We start from the raw sequence: 17,574 nt of genomic DNA, 5'->3' as shown, positions 1-17,574 counted from the left end.
TACATTGGGACAGCTTCTGACTCAGGTATATGATGGGGTGCTTCTCTCATCTAACCTCCTGTATCATAACAGTGCCGAGCCGAGACATCCATCTGTGCTATGAACTTCTTTGTGAAGTTCAGTACTATCAGTACTGGCTGCCTACAGTGTACTAGCTTCAACTTCTGAAAGCCCCCCTCAGTTTCAGGTGACCATTGAGCCATGGCCAACTTATGGGGGCTCGGTGTCTGTGCCAATGCCGGTGCCCGCGAGTTGGCTCCTCACAAATATATAGCTTTATTTGAACACTAGGACACACAAATCAACAAACAAATAAAAACATGTAAACATCATGGCAGTCCACCCGTGCCCCTCAAAGTTAAAAGGGGACTATGAGATTTTATAACCATGTGTTGAACCAACAGTAGACAAGTAACTAGTGATCAGCGAATATAATCGTTACTCGAGATTTCCCGAGCACGCTCGGGTGACCGAGTATTTTTTAGTGCTTGGAGATTAAGTTTTCATCGCTGCAGCTGAATGATTTACATCTGTTAGCCAGCATAAGTATATGTGGGGAATCTCTAGCAACCAGGCAACCCCCACATGTACTTATGCTGGTAACAGATGTAAATCATTCACTACAAATAACAGTTAATAGTAAGCTATGACAGGATCACATAATAGCATATAGCAATCACTCATGAGATAGATAATAACAGATAATACATAGCAACTGTAATCAAATGTCAAGCTGACCTGTTCATGTACACAATATTTCCCAGTCAACCCCTATAGCAATAAATTAATCATGAATCAATTATATTTAGGATTGCATACTATGGAGGTTACAAAAAAAACAACCCCCCCACCACAAAATGTGCACATCAAAAAGACCTAATCAAGAGCATTGCTATTCAATGCTAGTAAGTGAGAAGGCTGGAGACCTCAATAGAAATAAGCCAGTGACTGGAAGAAAGGATCCTTAATAGTGATGAGTGAATATACTCATTACGCAAGATTTCCCGAGCATGCTCGGCTGACCTCCGAGTATTTTTTAGTGTTCAAAGATTTAATTTTCATCGCCGCAGCTGAATGATTTACATCTGTTAGCCAGCATAAGTACATGTGGGGGTTGCCTGGTTGCTAGGGAATCCCCACATATAATCAAGCTGGCTAAGAGATGTAAATCATTCAGTTGAGGTGAGGAAAACTAAATCTCCGAGCAATAAAAAATACTCGGAGGTCACCCGAGCGTGCTCGGGAAATCTCGAGTAACGAGTATATTCGCTCATCACTAATCCTTAACTATGTGTACCTGAAAACACACAGGAACAGGAGGCACTGATAGACTGCCATAATGAGCAGTGCATAAGCAGAGGGGTGGGTGGAAAATCCAATTACCTCTCCCTGCTCCATCTCTGTGGCATCTTCCATGTTTCTGGACTGTGACGCTCAGGTCAGAGAGCGCAATGATATCACGTCTGTGCGCCCTTTACCTGAACAGTCACAGTGCAGAGAGGCGGAAGACGGTGACGCCGAGGAGTCCAGAGCAGAGCAGCGTCCAACGATGAGACGTGAGTATTTCATTTTTTAAAAAATGTTTGGAGCATTATATATAGGGAACATCATATACTGGAGCATTATCTATGGGGCCCATCTTACACTGCAGCATCATATATGGGGCCAATCATATATGGAGCGTTATATACAGGGCCCATTATACATTGAAGCATCATATATGGGGCCCATTAAACATTGGAGCATCATACACGGGGCCCATCATACACTGGAGCATCATATATGGGGTCCATTATACACTGCAGCATCATATATTGGGTCCATCATTCACTTGATCATATTATATGGGCCCATCATACACTGGAGCATAATATATTGGGCCCATTCTATATGGAGCACTATATGGGCCCATCATACACTGGAGCATCATATATGGGGCCCATTTTATATGGAGCATTATATGGGGACTATTCTGTATGGAGCATCATTTGGGGCCCATTTTATATGGAGCATCAAATGGGGCCCATTATATATGGAGCATTATATGGGGACTATTCTGTATAGAGCATTATATGAGGCCCATTCTGTATGGAGCAATATATGGGGCCCATCCTATACTGTATGGAGCATTATATGGGGCACATTATATATGGAGCAATATATGGGGCCAATCATATACTGGAGCATTATATGGAGCCCATCTTATACTGTATTGAACATTATATGGGACCCATTCACTGGGGAACACAATTTTTTAAGAGTTAGGTCAGACAACTGTTCTTAATTAATTTTTGGATGCTGAATCCAGAAATAATCTCAGTTTTTCTCTATCACGTCAAGTTTTTGAACTATAGGATTTTTGTCTTCTCAAAACTATGTAAACTACTGTACCTAAAAAGTGGTTTTTTTTTTTTAAATAGTACAAATATGAACAAAAAATGAAATATATAAGAAATAGGCATGACAAAGTTGTGACTACTCTTACAAGTTGCCACGTAGCTCTATATGAGTCAAATTGTAATCAGATAACAAGTCTTATTACAGATATCAGTGCAATTGTGCTTCTCTGGCAGGTAAGTTGTGTAGGAAAAACTTGACGTGCTAGAAAAAAACTGACTACATTTTTTGAATCAGCATGCCAATTTTAGTATAAATCAGCTCAAAAACCTAACTCAACAGAAATTTTTTTTCAAATTGTTCCCCTGTGTTATGTATGAAGCAATATATGGGGCTCATTATTCTTTATGGATCATTATATGGGGCCCATTATACAGTGTGGAGCAATATATGGGGCTCTTTATTCTATATGGAGCATTATATATGGCCCATTATTCTGTATGGTGCAATATATGGTGCCCATAATACTCTATGGAGCAATAAATGTGGCTCATTATACTGTATGGAGCATTACCGTGTATACTCGAGTATAAGCTGAGATTTTCAGCCCAAATTTTTGGGCTGAAAGTGCCCCTCTCGGCTTATACTCGAGTCAAGGTGGGTGGCAGGGTCGGCGGGTGAGGGGGAGAGGGCGCTGAGGCATACTTACCTGCTTCCAGCGATCCTGGCGCTCCCCCTGCCGTCCCACGGTCTTCTGTGCTGCAGCTCTTCCACTCTTCAGCGGTCACGTGGGACCGCTCATTAGAGAAATGAATAAGCGGCTCCACCTCCCATAGGGGTGGAGCCACATATTCATTTCTCTAATCAGCGGTGCCGGTGACCGCTGATAAAGAGGCTGCGGCACCGAAGACAGCTGTCCGGGAGAAGGAGCCGGACGCCGGGACCAGGTGAGTATGTCATATTTACCTGTCCCCGTTCCACACGCCGGGCGCCGCTCCATCTTCCCGGCTTCTCTCCGCTCTGACTGTGCAGGTCAGAGGGCGCGATGACGCATATAGTGTGCGCGGCGCCCTCTGCCTGATCAGTCAGAGCGGAGACACCGGGACCGGACGCTGGGAGCTGCAAGCAAGAGAGGTGAGTATGGCTTTTTTTTTTTTATTGCAGCAGCAGCGGCACAGATTTATGTGGAGCATCTATGGGGCAATATGAACGGTGCAGAGCATATAGGGCACAGCTATGGGATAGTATGAACGGTGCAGAGCACTATATGGCACAGCTATGGGGCAGTATGAACGGTGCAGAGCACTATATGGCACAGCTATGGGGCAGTATGAACGGTGCAGAGCACTATATGGCACAGCTATGGGGCAGTATGAACGGTGCAGAGCACTATATGGCACAGCTATGGGGCAGTATGAACGGTGCAGAGCACTATATGGCACAGCTATGGGGCAGTATGAACGGTGCAGAGCACTATATGGCACAGCTATGGGGCAATAATGAACGGCGCACAGCACTATATGGCACAGCTATGGGGCAGTATGAACGGTGCAGAGCACTATATGGCATAGCTATGGGGAAATATGAACGGTGCAGAGCACTATATGGCACAGCTATGGGGAAATAATGAACGGTGCAGAGCACTATATGGCACAGCTATGGGGAAATAATGAACGGTGCAGAGCACTATATGGCACAGCTATGGGGAAATAATGAACGGTGCAGAGCACTATATGGCACAGCTATGGGGAAATAATGATCTATTTTTATTTTTGAAATTCACCGGTAGCTGCTGCATTTCCACTCTAGGCTTATACTCGAGTCAATAAGTTTTCCCAGTTTTTTGTGGCAAAATTAGGGGGGGTCGGCTTTTACTCATGTCGCGCCCCCCGAAGAAGCCACATAGCGAAACGCGCGTCGGGGCCTCTTGTCCACGCACGGCAGCAGCGGCAGGTTGGTACATGGTCACTTTGTATACCGATTACTTATGTTATCTATATCTCCTCCAGCCATTTGGCAGGCATAGGGCTTGGCACTGCTCTTATTTGCCTTTTTCTCATAGGGGATTCACCTTGACTAATTTCTCAGTGTATCTCTGTGCCACCTTGCTGTCTGCTATTTTACTTAGATTGGAGTCTCTTTTTTTACTTCCCCCCGGCATAGTTACTTATTTATTATTTACACTATATACACTTTTTGAGTATCTATCTGGTGTTTGGCATCCGTAGCTTGATTTTTCATACCTGGGAGTTGATTTACTTATGCATATGTACAATTTGCTTATTCAGCATTTTTGATTTGCTCCAATATTATCTACCATACCCGTGCGTGGTACTAGGTTTACCCTTCTCTTTTCTATTGCATCATTTTTTGTGTACTTGTATTTTTAATATTTTTGTGTAATATTTTAGAAATTTGTCTCTTAATAAAATTGTTACTTTTATAGCTCTGGTGTCCATTATCTTTTTGGGTATTTTTACTCGTGTCGGCTTATACTCGAGTATATACGGTATATGGGGTCCATTATGCTGTATGGAGAAATATAAGAAGCTCATTATTCTGCATGGAGCACTGTGGTGCCCATAATACTGTATGGAGGACTATGCTGTCCGGTTTCTGATCTATTGTAGAATTTACAATAGATATCACTCACGTAATGCAAGAAGTGAAATATTTGGCATTGTACTATACTTATATTTCTCTACCGTATCTGTGCATCATGAATTGTGGTATGTGTTAAAGGGGCCAACAAAGTCTTTTGCCAAGGGCCCTGCTGATGGAGAACAACAAATGGGGTAGAAAACAGCCCTAGTCTCAGCTGTCAATACGGCCTTTAAAGGGAACCTGTCACCTTGCGCAGGCGTGTACTACGGAGGACATAGAATGAACTTCAATCCAATATTGCGGCCAGCATGCAGCCAGTGGGTAAGGAAAGGGTGAATCAAACACCCGAAAACTCCGCCCATATGACCGAAAACCAGTCCCGCCAAATTCAGGTGACAGGTTCCCTTTAAGGTTTTATTGAATCTCTCCAAGCCGTGGTCTATTGCGGTGGCGCAGCCTGCTCCTTCCGGGAACTGCAGCTGCAGGGGGGCTGCGGCCCGAGACTTGTTCTCCAGCCCTGATGGTGGAGAGGATGGTGACGGAATGGTTCATCCACTCACTGCTGAGACCCGCTCAATTCTGGGTTTTCCAGGGAGATCCTGAGAATGTAGATGACCTTGTCAGCCTAGTGCTGGTCAAGGGGGTTTAATGTCATGTTACTGGAGTTCTCAAAGGGGGCGTTCAGAAGAAGAGGACTAAATCCTCACCTCTGGGGAATCCAAAATCCCAGGATGCCGCTGATCCACTCTCGAGAGATCAGTCCCATACTATGGTTTGCTGGAGATATTATGCCAATGGTCATATTGCCTCCAGTTGTCCCATAATAATGGAGCCGATGGACTGCAGCATAGATCTTCGCTGCTCCTATTTTGCCTACCCTGCTGGCAGTGCTGTTCATCTTTGGGGCAGGGAAGCGGAGGCATACCAGGTATCTCTAAACGGTGGTACAAGTGACTGGACTTCTGCACTTCAGAAGTTTGGTGACCCTGGTGCAGTCCACATTTCTGTATCTGCTTGTCCCTGGAAAGGTGGTGGGCATCAGGTATATCCATGGGGGCACCAATAACTATCCTGTGGCCGGTTTGACATAAGCGCAAACTCTGTACCGTAATCCATGAAGTTGAGAGTGGTTAAAAACTTGGTACACCCTGTGATAATAGGACATGACTTTCCTATGTTTTGGGACTCATGGGGGAAAGTGGTATTGCAAGGTAGCTCGGCTGACAACCAGGTCACACCTAAAGAAAATTTGTCACGTCGTGGCCAATGACACTCCATTTTTTGTGCTCACTATGATGAAGAAGCATCCTTTGATGCCAATGTGCCTGAGCTGGTAGTGTCCAGAGGAAACTTTGGAACCGCCCAACTCAGGGACTGAACCCTGAAAGGTGCCCTTGAAAATGTGACAGTATCCAAATGGTGCCAGGTAGCTTACACCAGTTACCTAAAGTTTGGAATAGGGATCTGTTGTTTACCAAATAAAGGGATGAGGTAATAGAGCAATTAATTTGCAGCAGGCACTGATAAGGATGTTTCTGGCAAGAAGCCTTCAAGCAGAATGGATGCATCAGGCCCTACTGGGAAGATGGCAGGATGGAGATTTCTGACAGGACAGTGCAATCACCCGCAGGTGTTCTGACTCCTCATGGCATGGCTTCCAGTGATGTGGGGGGGTCAGGATCTTCGTGTTAAGGATGACAAAGTAGAATTAGGAGAGGGGCAGCGGGACAGACATGGTTGTCTGAATTTACGGCTGTTGGGTTCACAGCGCCCGTGCAGCCTATGTTGCCTCATAGTTTTAGATCAGACCAGGGGTGGTCAGTAGTGAAGATCAATTTTTGTTGCAGGCCTTGCTTTTGGTTTTAAGCAGCAGGGTTTTAGAGATGTAACAAAGTTTTTTTTTAGTTTGGCAGCCTTTGAAAGGTTTTAGAAGGGGACGGGTGGTAAAGAATAAGCATAGGCCGATATCTATTGAGGTTTTGGAAAAGTTGGGGGTAGCGTTAGAACATATTTGTAGTTCTAAGATTGAAATGGCGCTTTTTAGATGGGCTTTTTCAGGGCTTTGAAAATAGGCACGTTTGTGGTGCCCAGTAAAAATAAGACTGGGGATTTGTGTGCCAAGGATATTAGTTGTTGGGTTGTGGGTGTTGATTTCTGGGTTCAGAGATCAAAAAACAATCAGTTGGGAACAAGGAGATGTGTCATTTTAGGAAGAGTGGACAGGGCACTGATGTGTCCTAAGAGATGTTCAGTGAGTTAATGGCAGGTTTGGTTGGGCAGGGTTGGCTCACTTCTCTGTTACGCTGATGATGTTATCACGCTTTCAGTTTATGGCAGTACTGAGACAGGGTTTACAGGGACTGGGTCTTCATCTGTCTGTGTATGGTTCTCTTTCATTCTGAACTTGTGCGGCTAAGGACCAAGCAAACAGAGGTTTGGGCCCAGAGGTTATCTGGCACATCAATAGATGGAGCTCAAATCATTATTTGTCTTATATTAGACAATGAGTGGGGGTTAGGTTAAAAGAGTAGTTTGGTTGGTAAATTGCTTAATTTCTCTTTAGGTTATTTTACAGATGGCATTCCCTTCTTAACCTGGATTTTTGGACATTCCTTTGTACATTGGGGGGAGGGAGGGGGGCATTTCACGCTGATGTCAGGCCAGATGGTAGGCAAGTAGGTCTTGGGAGAGAAAGGGAGGTTGGGATTTAGAGGGATGGCATGGAGCAGGGTATTACTGGAATTGCAGAAAGCAGCTTGCTGCCACAGGATGCCAGACATTTTTTTGTTGCATATGGGTGGGAATGATTTGGGGGCAAGGCAAGTTAGAGAATGAATGCGTGATATTGACTTGTTGCGGTTGTGGACATCCTTTCCAGGTCTTTTAACAGTCTGGTCCATTATCGTCCCATGGGAATAATGGAGGTTGACATGATCCTTAAAAGTGATTAATAGAGGGTGAAGTTGAATAGGGCAATCTTGGCATGTCTTTTATTGCAAGGAATAGGAGAATTAGTGTGAGGCACCATGAACTGGAGTCAGGAGATGGAAGTTTTTGGCTCAATGATGGTGTACATTTGAATGCTATAGGAATGAATTTGTGGGCACTCGCTCTTCAAGAAGGTATTGAAAGTAGGGTTGAGCGAAACGGGTCGAAAATTTTCAGAAGTCGCCGACTTTTGGCAAAGTCGGGTTTCATGAAACCCGACCCCTGTGTGGGGTCGGCCATGAAGTCGGCGATCTTCTGAATCTGGAATCGGAATTCCGATACCGATTCCCGATATGTTTAAGATATCGGGAATTGGTATCGGAATTCAGATTTAAGTGTAAAATAAAGAATTAAAATAAAAAATATCGCCATACTTACCCTCTGACGCGCCCTGGTACTAACCGGGAACCTTCCTTCCTTAGAATCAGCCTTCCAAGACCTTGCGGTGACGTCGCGGCTTGTGATTGGTCGCGCGGCCGCCCATGCAGGGCGCGTCCGAGGGTAAGTATATACCTAATAGGAATATACTTACCCTCGGACGCGCCCTGCTTCTTTCCGGCAGCCTTCCTTCCTAAGAATCAGCCCTTCCAGGACCTTTGGTGACGTCGCGGCTTGTGATTGGTCGCGCGAGCGGTCACATGGGCGGCCGCGCGACCAATCACAAGCCGCGACGTCACCGCAAGGTCCTGGAAGGCTGATTCTAAGGAAGGAAGGTTCCCGGTTAGTACCAGGGCGCGTCAGAGGGTAAGTATGGCGATATTTTTTATTTTAATTCTTTATTTTACACTTAATTATGGATCCCAAGGCCTGAAGGAGAGTTTCCGCTCCTTCAGACCCTGGGAACCATTGGAAACCCAATGCACTGCATTGGGTTTCGAGTTTCGGCCGACCCCGACTTTTTTATAGGATCGGCCAATTTCACTCGACCCGACTTTTGAAAAAGTCGGGTTTCGTGAAACCCGACCCGATCCTATAAAAGTAAAGGTCGCTCAACCCTAATTGAAAGAGCTTTGACAGTGTTGGGGCACTCATGAGTCTGAGATGTCAGTACTGTTTATGGTGGCGGGGGCCCTTGGAATTGGTATATTATTGGTGGTGGAAGGAATTATATGAATAATTCCCTTTCAGTTTAAAAGAGGAAGGGTTGATCTGGCATTGGTTGGGTTCTGGACAGGGTTTGACCCTGGGAGCTGGTGGTCTGGTTAGCTGCCACGTACTGTAGTAGTGTGGTGCCCTCGAGATGGCGTTTTACAGCTGAGGGTAATATGGTCGGTTAGCAGTTTAATTAGATGGTGCCAGATCTCTTCGCTCCAAAAACTCCCCCCTTCCTAAATTTTCATGATATTGTTGCTAATTTAATGTTGTGATGTTAAATAAATGCCATTTTAGCCAAAACTATCCAAAAAAGATTAAAGTTTCAGTGTCAATTGAGGGAATGGGGTTGGTGTTAATCGGGGCACGGAGGTTAAAAGGGGCTAATTTTGATCCAAGTTAGCCATAGTCTGTCAAGAAAGGGGTTGGAAGCAAATGGAAATTAGATGGAAGCCTCTCATAACTGGAATTGGTTGTGAGGTTCAGTTTGAAATGCCTAGAGGTTTAACCCCTTCATGACCCAGCCTATTTTGACCTTAAAGACCTTGCCGTTTTTTGCAATTCTGACCAGTGTCCCTTTATGAGGTAATAACTCAGGAACGCTTCAACGGATCCTAGCGGTTCTGAGACTGTTTTTTCGTGACATATTGGGCTTCATGTTAGTGGTAAATTTAGGTCAATAAATTCTGCGTTTATTTGTGATAAAAACGGAAATTTGGCGAAAATTTTGAAACTTTCGCAATTTTCACATTTTGAATTTTTATTCTGTTAAACCAGAGAGATATGTGACACAAAATAGTTAATAAATAACATTTCCCACATGTTTACTTTACATCAGCACAATTTTGGAAACAAAATTTTTTTTTGTTAGGAAGTTATAAGGGTTAAAATTTGACCAGCGATTTGTCATTTTTACAACGAAATTTACAAAACCATTTTTTTTAGGGACCACCTCACATTTGAAGTCAGTTTGAGGGGTCTATATGGCTGAAAATACCCAAAAGTGACACCATTCTAAAAACTGCACCCCTCAAGGTACTCAAAACCACATTCAAGAAGTTTATTAACCCTTCAGGTGCTTCACAGCAGCAGAAGCAACATGGAAGGAAAAAATGAACATTTAACTTTTTAGTCACAAAAATTATCTTTTAGCAACAATTTTTTTATTTTCCCAATGGTAAAAGGAGAAACTGAACCACGAAAGTTGTTGTCCAATTTGTCCTGAGTACGCTGATACCTCATATGTGGGGGTAAACCACTGTTTGGGCGCACGGCAGGGCTTGGAAGGGAAGGAGCGCCATTTGACTTTTTGAATCAAAAATTGGCTCCACTCTTTAGCGGACACCATGTCACGTTTGGAGAGCCCCCGTGTGCCTAAAAATTGGAGCTCCCCCACAAGTGACCCCATTTTGGAAACTAGACGCCCCAAGGAACTTATCTAGATGCATAGTGAGCACTTTAAACCCCCAGGTGCTTCACAAATTGATCCGTAAAAATGAAAAAGTACTTTTTTTTCACAAAAAAATTCTTTTAGCCTCAATTTTTTCATTTTCACATGGGCAACAGGATAAAATGGATCCTAAAATGTGTTGGGCAATTTCTCCTGAGTACACCAATACCTCACATGTGGGGGTAAACCACTGTTTGGGCACTCGGCAGGGCTCGGAAGGGAAGGCGCGCCATTTGACTTTTTGAATGGAAAATTAGCTCCAATTGTTAGCGGACACCATGTCGCGTTTGGAGAGCCCCTGTGTGCCTAAACATTGGAGCTCCCCCACAAGTGACCCCATTTTGGAAACTAGACCCCCCAAGGAACTTATCTAGATGCATATTGAGCACTTTAAACCCCCAGGTGCTTCACAGAAGTTTATAACGCAGAGCCATGAAAATAAAAAATAATTTTTCCTTCCTCAAAAATGATTTTTTAGCCTGGATTTTCCTATTTTGCCAAGGATAATAGGAGAAATTGGACCCCAAATATTGTTGTCCAGTTTGTCCTGAGTACACTGATACCCCATATGTGGGGGTAAACCACTGTTTGGGCGCACGGCAGGGCTCGGAAGGGATGGCACGCCATTTGGCTTTTTAAATGGAAAATTAGCTCCAATCATTAGCGGACACCATGTCACGTTTGGAGAGCCCGTGTGCCTAAACATTGGAGATCCCCCAGAAATGACACCATTTTGGAAACTAGACCCCCAAAGGAACTAATCTAGATGTGTGGTGAGGACTTTGAACCCCCAAGTGCTTCACAGAAGTTTATAACGCAGAGCCATGAAAATTTAAAAAAAAAATTATTTTCTCAAAAATGATCTTTTAGCCTGCAATTTTTTATTTTCCCAAGGGTTACAGGAGAAATTGGACCCCAAAAGTTGTTGTCCAGTTTCTCCTGAGTACGCTGATACCCCATATGTGGGGGTAAACCACTGTTTGGGCACATGCCGAGGCTCGGAAGTGAAGTAGTGACGTTTTGAAATGCAGACTTTGATGGAATGCTCTATGGGCGTCACCTTGCGTTTGCAGAGCCCCTGATGTGGCTTAACAGTAGAAACCCCCCACAAGTGACCCCATTTTGGAAACTAGACCCCGAAAGGAACTTATCTAGATGTGTGGTGAGCACTTTGAACCCCCAAGCGCTTCATAGAAGTTTATAATGCAGAGCCGTGAAAATAATAAATACGTTTTCTTTCCTCAAAAATAATTATTTAGCCCAGAATTTTTTAATTTTCCCAAGGGTAACAGGAGAAATTTGACCCCAATATTTGTTGTCCAGTTTCTCCTGAGTACGGTGATACCCCATATGTGGGGGTAAACTACTGTTTGGGCACATGCCGGGGCTTGGAATTGAAGTAGTGACGTTTTGAAATGCAGACTTTGATGGAATGCTCTGCGGGCGTCACGTTGCGTTTGCAGAGCCCCTGATGTGCCTAAACAGTAGAAACCCCCCACAAGTGACCCCATTTTGGAAACTAGACCCCAAAAGGAACTTATCTAGATGTGTGGTGAGCACTTTGAACCCCCAAGTGCTTCATAGAAGTTTATAATGCAGAGCCGTGAAAATAATAAATACGTTTTCTTTCCTCAAAAATAATTATTTAGCCCAGAATTTTTTATTTTCCCAAGGGTTACAGGAGAAATTGGACCCCAAAAGTTGTTGTCCAGTTTCTCCTGAGTACGCTGATACCCCATGAGTGGGGGTAAACCACTGTTTGGGCACACGTCGGGGCTCAGAAGGGAAGTAGTGACTTTTGAAATGCAGACTTTGATGGAATGGTCTGCGGGTGTCACGTTGCGTTTGCAGAGCCCCTGGTGTGCCTAAACAGTAGAAACCCCCACAAGTGACCCCATTTTAGAAACTAGACCCCCCAAGGAACTTATCTAGATATGTGGTGAGCACTTTGAACCCCCAAGTGCTTCACAGACGTTTACAACGCAGAGCCGTGAAAATAAAAAATCATTTTTCTTTCCTCAAAAATGATGTTTTAGCAAGCATTTTTTTAGATTCACAAAGGTATCAGGAGAAATTGGACCCCAGTAATTGTTGCGCAGTTTGTCCTGAGTATGCTGGTACCCCATATGTGGGGGTAAACCACTGTTTGGGCACACGTCAGGGCTCGGAAGTGAGGGAGCACCATTTGACTTTTTGAATACGAGATTGGCTGGAATCAATGGTGGCGCCATGTTGCGTTTGGAGACCCCTGATGTGCCTAAACAGTGGTAACCCCTCAATTCTACCTCCAACACTAACCCCCCCACACCCCTAACCCTAATCCCAACTGTAGCCAAAACCCTAATCACAACCCTAACCACAACCCTAATTCCAACCCTAACCCTAAGGCTATGTGCCCACGTTGCGGATTCGTGTGAGATATTTCTGCACCATTTTTGAAAAATCCGCGGGTAAAAGGCACTGCGTTTTACCTGCGGATTTTCCGCGGATTTCCAGTGTTTTTTGTGCGGATTTCACCTGCGGATTCCTATTGAGGAACAGGTGTAAAACGCTGCGGAATCCGCACAAAGAATTGACATGCTGCGGAAAATACAACGCAGCGTTTCCGCGTGGTATTTTCCGCACCATGGGCACAGCGGATTTGGTTTTTCATATGTTTACATGGTACTGTAAACCTGATGGAACACTGCTGCGGATCCGCAGCCAAATCCGCACAGTGTGCACATAGCCTAATTCTAAAAGGTATGTGCACACGCTGCGGAAAACGCTGCGGATCCGCAGCAGTTTCCCATGAGTTTACAGTTCAATGTAAACCTACGGGAAACAAAAATCGCTGTACACATGCTGCGGAAAAACTGCACGGAAACGCAGCGGTTTACATTCCGCAGCATGTCACTTCTTTGTGCGGATTCCGCAGCGGTTTTACAACTGCTCCAATAGAAAATCGCAGTTGTAAAACCGCAGTGAAATGCGCAGAAAAACCGCGGTAAATCCGCCATAAATCCACAGCGGTTTAGCACTGCGGATTTATCAAATCCGCAGCGGAAAAATCCGCAGAGGACCAGAATACGTGTGCACATACCGAAACCCTAACCCTAGCCCTAACCCTAGCCCTAACCCTACCCCACATTAGTATTTCCAGCCATGGCCGGTGATATTTCAGCATCGGCCATGGCTGGATTGTAATATTTCACCCATTATAATAGGTGAAATATTACAAATCGCTCTGATTGGCAGTTTCACTTTCAACAGCCAATCAGAGCGATCGTAGCCACGAGGGGGTGAAGCCACCCCCCCTGGGCTAAACTACCACTCCCCCTGTCCCTGCAGATCGGGTGAAATGGGAGTTAACCCTTTCACCCGGCCTGCAGGGACGCGATCTTTCCATGACGCCACATAGGCGTCATGGGTCGGATTGGCACCGCCTTTCATGACGCCTACGTGGCGTCATGGGTCGGGAAGGGGTTAAAGGGTGGTTATTGGTGAAGTGGGAAAAGCGGGCGGAGGATGAGAGGTATTTAGTGGGAAATGCATTAAAGAGGGTCCATTTTAGGTCAAAATAGCCATGTTATAAATGGATTGTTAGGAACATTTTTTTTTTTTTTTAATTAAAAAAAAAAAAAACACACAAAAATTACACACACACACACACACACTTTCACCGGTTTACCGAGGCAGAAGACCGCAGTGTTTGATTTCTCCTACTCCAAGAAGCACTTCACCTTCATATTAAACAGTGTAAATTTCTTTTAGCAATGCAGGGGTTAATCTGCTCAGTTGAGAGCTACAGGAGCATTGAAGGTACCTTCACACTGAACGATATCGCTAGCGATCCGTGACGTTGCAGCGTCCTGGCTAGCGATATCGTTCAGTTTGACAGGCAGCAGCGATCAGGATCCTGCTGTGCCATCGTTGGTCGCTGCAGAAAGTCCAGAACTTTGTTTCGTCGCTGGACTCCCTGCAGACATCGCTGAATCGGCGTGTGTGACGCCGATTCAGCGATGTCTTCACTGGTAACCAGGGTAAACATCGGGTTACTAAGCGCAGGGCCGCGCTTAGTAACCCAATGTTTACCCTAGTTACCAGTGTAAATGTGAAAAAAACAAACACTACATACTTACCTTCCGCTGTCTGTCCCCGGCGCTGTGCTTTCCTGCACTGGCTGTGAGCGCCGGCCAGCCGGAAAGCACAGCGGTGACGTCACCGCTCTGCTTTCCGGCCGCTGTGCTTACACAGGGCAGAGAAGCAGAACGCCGGGGGACAGACAGCGGAAGGTAAGTATGAAGTGTTTTTTTTTTTTTTAACTTTTACGCTGGTAACCAGGGTAAACATCGGGTTACTAAGCGCGGCCCTGCGCTTAGTAACCCGATGTTTACCCTGGTTACCGGCATCGTTGGTCGATGGAGAGCTGTCTGTGTGACAGCTCTCCAGCGACCAAACAGCGACGCTGCAGCGATCGACATCATTGTCGGTATCGCTGCAGCGTCGCTCAGTGTGAAGGTACGTTAAGACTTTCAGCTGTGTACTGTTAGCCACTCCCATCTCCTATATAAACTGAGTCCTGGCTAGCACTCATTAGTCTGAGGATAGCTTATGCACCATGGCAGGAGGTTGTTTGTTGACATTGGAGGAGTTAGATGGATTTATCTGTGACTGTTACTAGGTTTTGAGTGTGTGATAATTCCCTTTCTTCTCCTACTTTGGTTTAACCCCATCCTCCACTCTCCCTTGCATTCCTCTGTTTTAATTGTGTGAGTATATTTGTATATTTGGTACTTCTTGTTACCCCTGTTCGTAAATGATACAGACTGAGGGTGGATTCAGTAACTAAAGCAAGGTACGTGGCCGATTCATCTTCACCATCAAATGTAATCCAAGGAGCAGGGTGAACTAGGGTGCTCCTAGTATTAGGGACAGTGAAAGAGCTCCTGGTTCCGGGACATCCGACAACAGAGTCGTGACACACAAAGTTGTTTTCCTCTATCCGGATTTCCTATTCTTTTTTGGGTAGACAGCAGAATTCATGATTCCATTTATCACAGCACATCTTATAAGTCCTGAAGCAGCAAAACAGCCCCAGACCATCACACTACCACCACCATATTTTACTGTTGGTATGATGCTCTTTTTCTGAAATGCTGTGTTACAGCCATGCCAGAAGTAATGGGACATACACGTTTCAAAAAGTTCAACATTTGTCTCATCAAGTCAATGGCTCATATATATCGGCCAAGTTATGTGCTAAGTACCTTCCTGATATTGTAAATTTTCCTATAGCAATATTGAGGTTTCAGTTTTCTCGAATTGCATTTATACATAATATAGCACTTACCTATTTTCAATGCCAGTAATGCAATTCTAATTTTCTAGATTTACCATTCTTAACATTCCAGAGTGCAGCTTTGTATTTTCTTACCTCTTTGGATGTTGTTATTGGGTCTTTTATGACCTCTTGGATGAGTCGTCGCTGCGCTCTTTGGGTAATTTTAGTCAGCTGGCCACTCCTGGGAAGGCTCACCACTGTTCTATGTTTTCACTGTTTGTGGATGTCTCTCACTGTGGTCTCAAAGCTTTAGAAATGGCTTTATAACATTTTCCAGACTGATAGATCTCAAATACTTTGTTTCTCATTTGTTACAGAATTTCTTTGGATTGCGGCATGATGTCTAGCTTTTGAGAAACTTTTGGCCTACTTCACTTTGTCAGGCAGGTCCTATTTAAGTGATTTCTTGATTGAGAACACATGTGGCAGTATTCAGGCCTGTGTGTGGTTAAGGAATTTGAACTCTGCTTCCCAAAGATGTGATAAACCACAGTTAATTTACGTTTTAAGGGGAGGGGGGCAATCACTTTTTAACACAGTGCCATGTAGCTTTGGATTTCTTTTCCCCTTAATAATAAAGGCCTTCATTTAAAAATTGCATTTTGTGGTTATTTGTGTCATCTTTGTCTAATATTTAAATTTGTTTGGTGATCTGAAAAATTTAAGTGTGACAAACATGTAAAAGAATATGAAACCAGGAAGGAGCAAACACTTTTTCACACCAACTCTATTTTCCTGCCACAGTGGTTGTTGGTAGGTTCAAGGCGTTGGTACATTATTGGTCTAGAATGAATTATATGGAGGAAGGGTTGATCTGGCATCGGTTGGGCTTTTACTGGGTTGACCCTGGTAACTCTAAGGACCCCCCCTTCTTTCATTTTCATGCTATTGTTGTCAATTTAATGTTAAATAAATGGCCGCTGTGGCCAAAATTATCCAAAAAATATAAAGTTTCAGTGTCTTAGTTCAGGGAATGGGGTTGATGTTATACATTCCTAGATTATGACCCTGTTCAATAGAAATTGTGTAACAAATTGTAGGATCCATTTTGTGTTACCTTGTGAAAATGCCCAATTCGGAGACAAAACATTTTATAAAGTTCTATAAAACACCTGTAGGCTTAAAATGTTCATCACACCCCGGCAAATGTGACATGGGGTCTGCAATTTTAGCAAAATTAGCGCTTATAAAAAAAAATTGCGGCTATTTCTTTTGTGGCAAGCTCTGCTGCCTACCTAAACAGCAGTTTTTGACTTCGTATGTGATATAGCCATTTTTAGAACATTGTTGTTTATCAAAGTTGCGCAACAAATTATCTTAAACAACTTATTTGCCTAGAAAATAAGTTGACGAAAATATTGTGGGGTACATTTTCTCCTTTACGCTTGAAGAAATGAAAAATTAGGGGCTAAACCAATATTTTAGTGGAAACAGATGTCATTTTTCCATTCCGCTTTCCATTAATTCTTGTGATGCATCTGAACGATTTTACAAATGTTGTGATAGCAGTTTGGAATAACTTGAGTAGCATCATTTTTAAAATAGTACAAACTTGGAGGAAAAGGTGGATATAAATCCACTCTGCCAGAGGTGAACTTTACAATGAGAATCAAAAATGGTATGGATGTGGTTTATATTTCTCAATGCGTTTCGAGCTGATCACACCTCTTCATCAGGACAATCCACAATGATCATTGTATGAACACTTTGAAATGCATTGGCAAAAAAAAAAAAAAAAATCACATCCATACCACTTGTCTCTTATCGTATATAGGACTTC

This window comes from Ranitomeya imitator, chromosome 1 (assembly GCF_032444005.1).
Source record: "Ranitomeya imitator isolate aRanImi1 chromosome 1, aRanImi1.pri, whole genome shotgun sequence".
In the NCBI taxonomy this organism is placed as follows: Eukaryota; Metazoa; Chordata; class Amphibia; order Anura; family Dendrobatidae; genus Ranitomeya; species Ranitomeya imitator.
The sequence above is the reverse complement of the archived record's forward strand: the minus strand, read 5'-3'. Positions refer to the sequence as shown.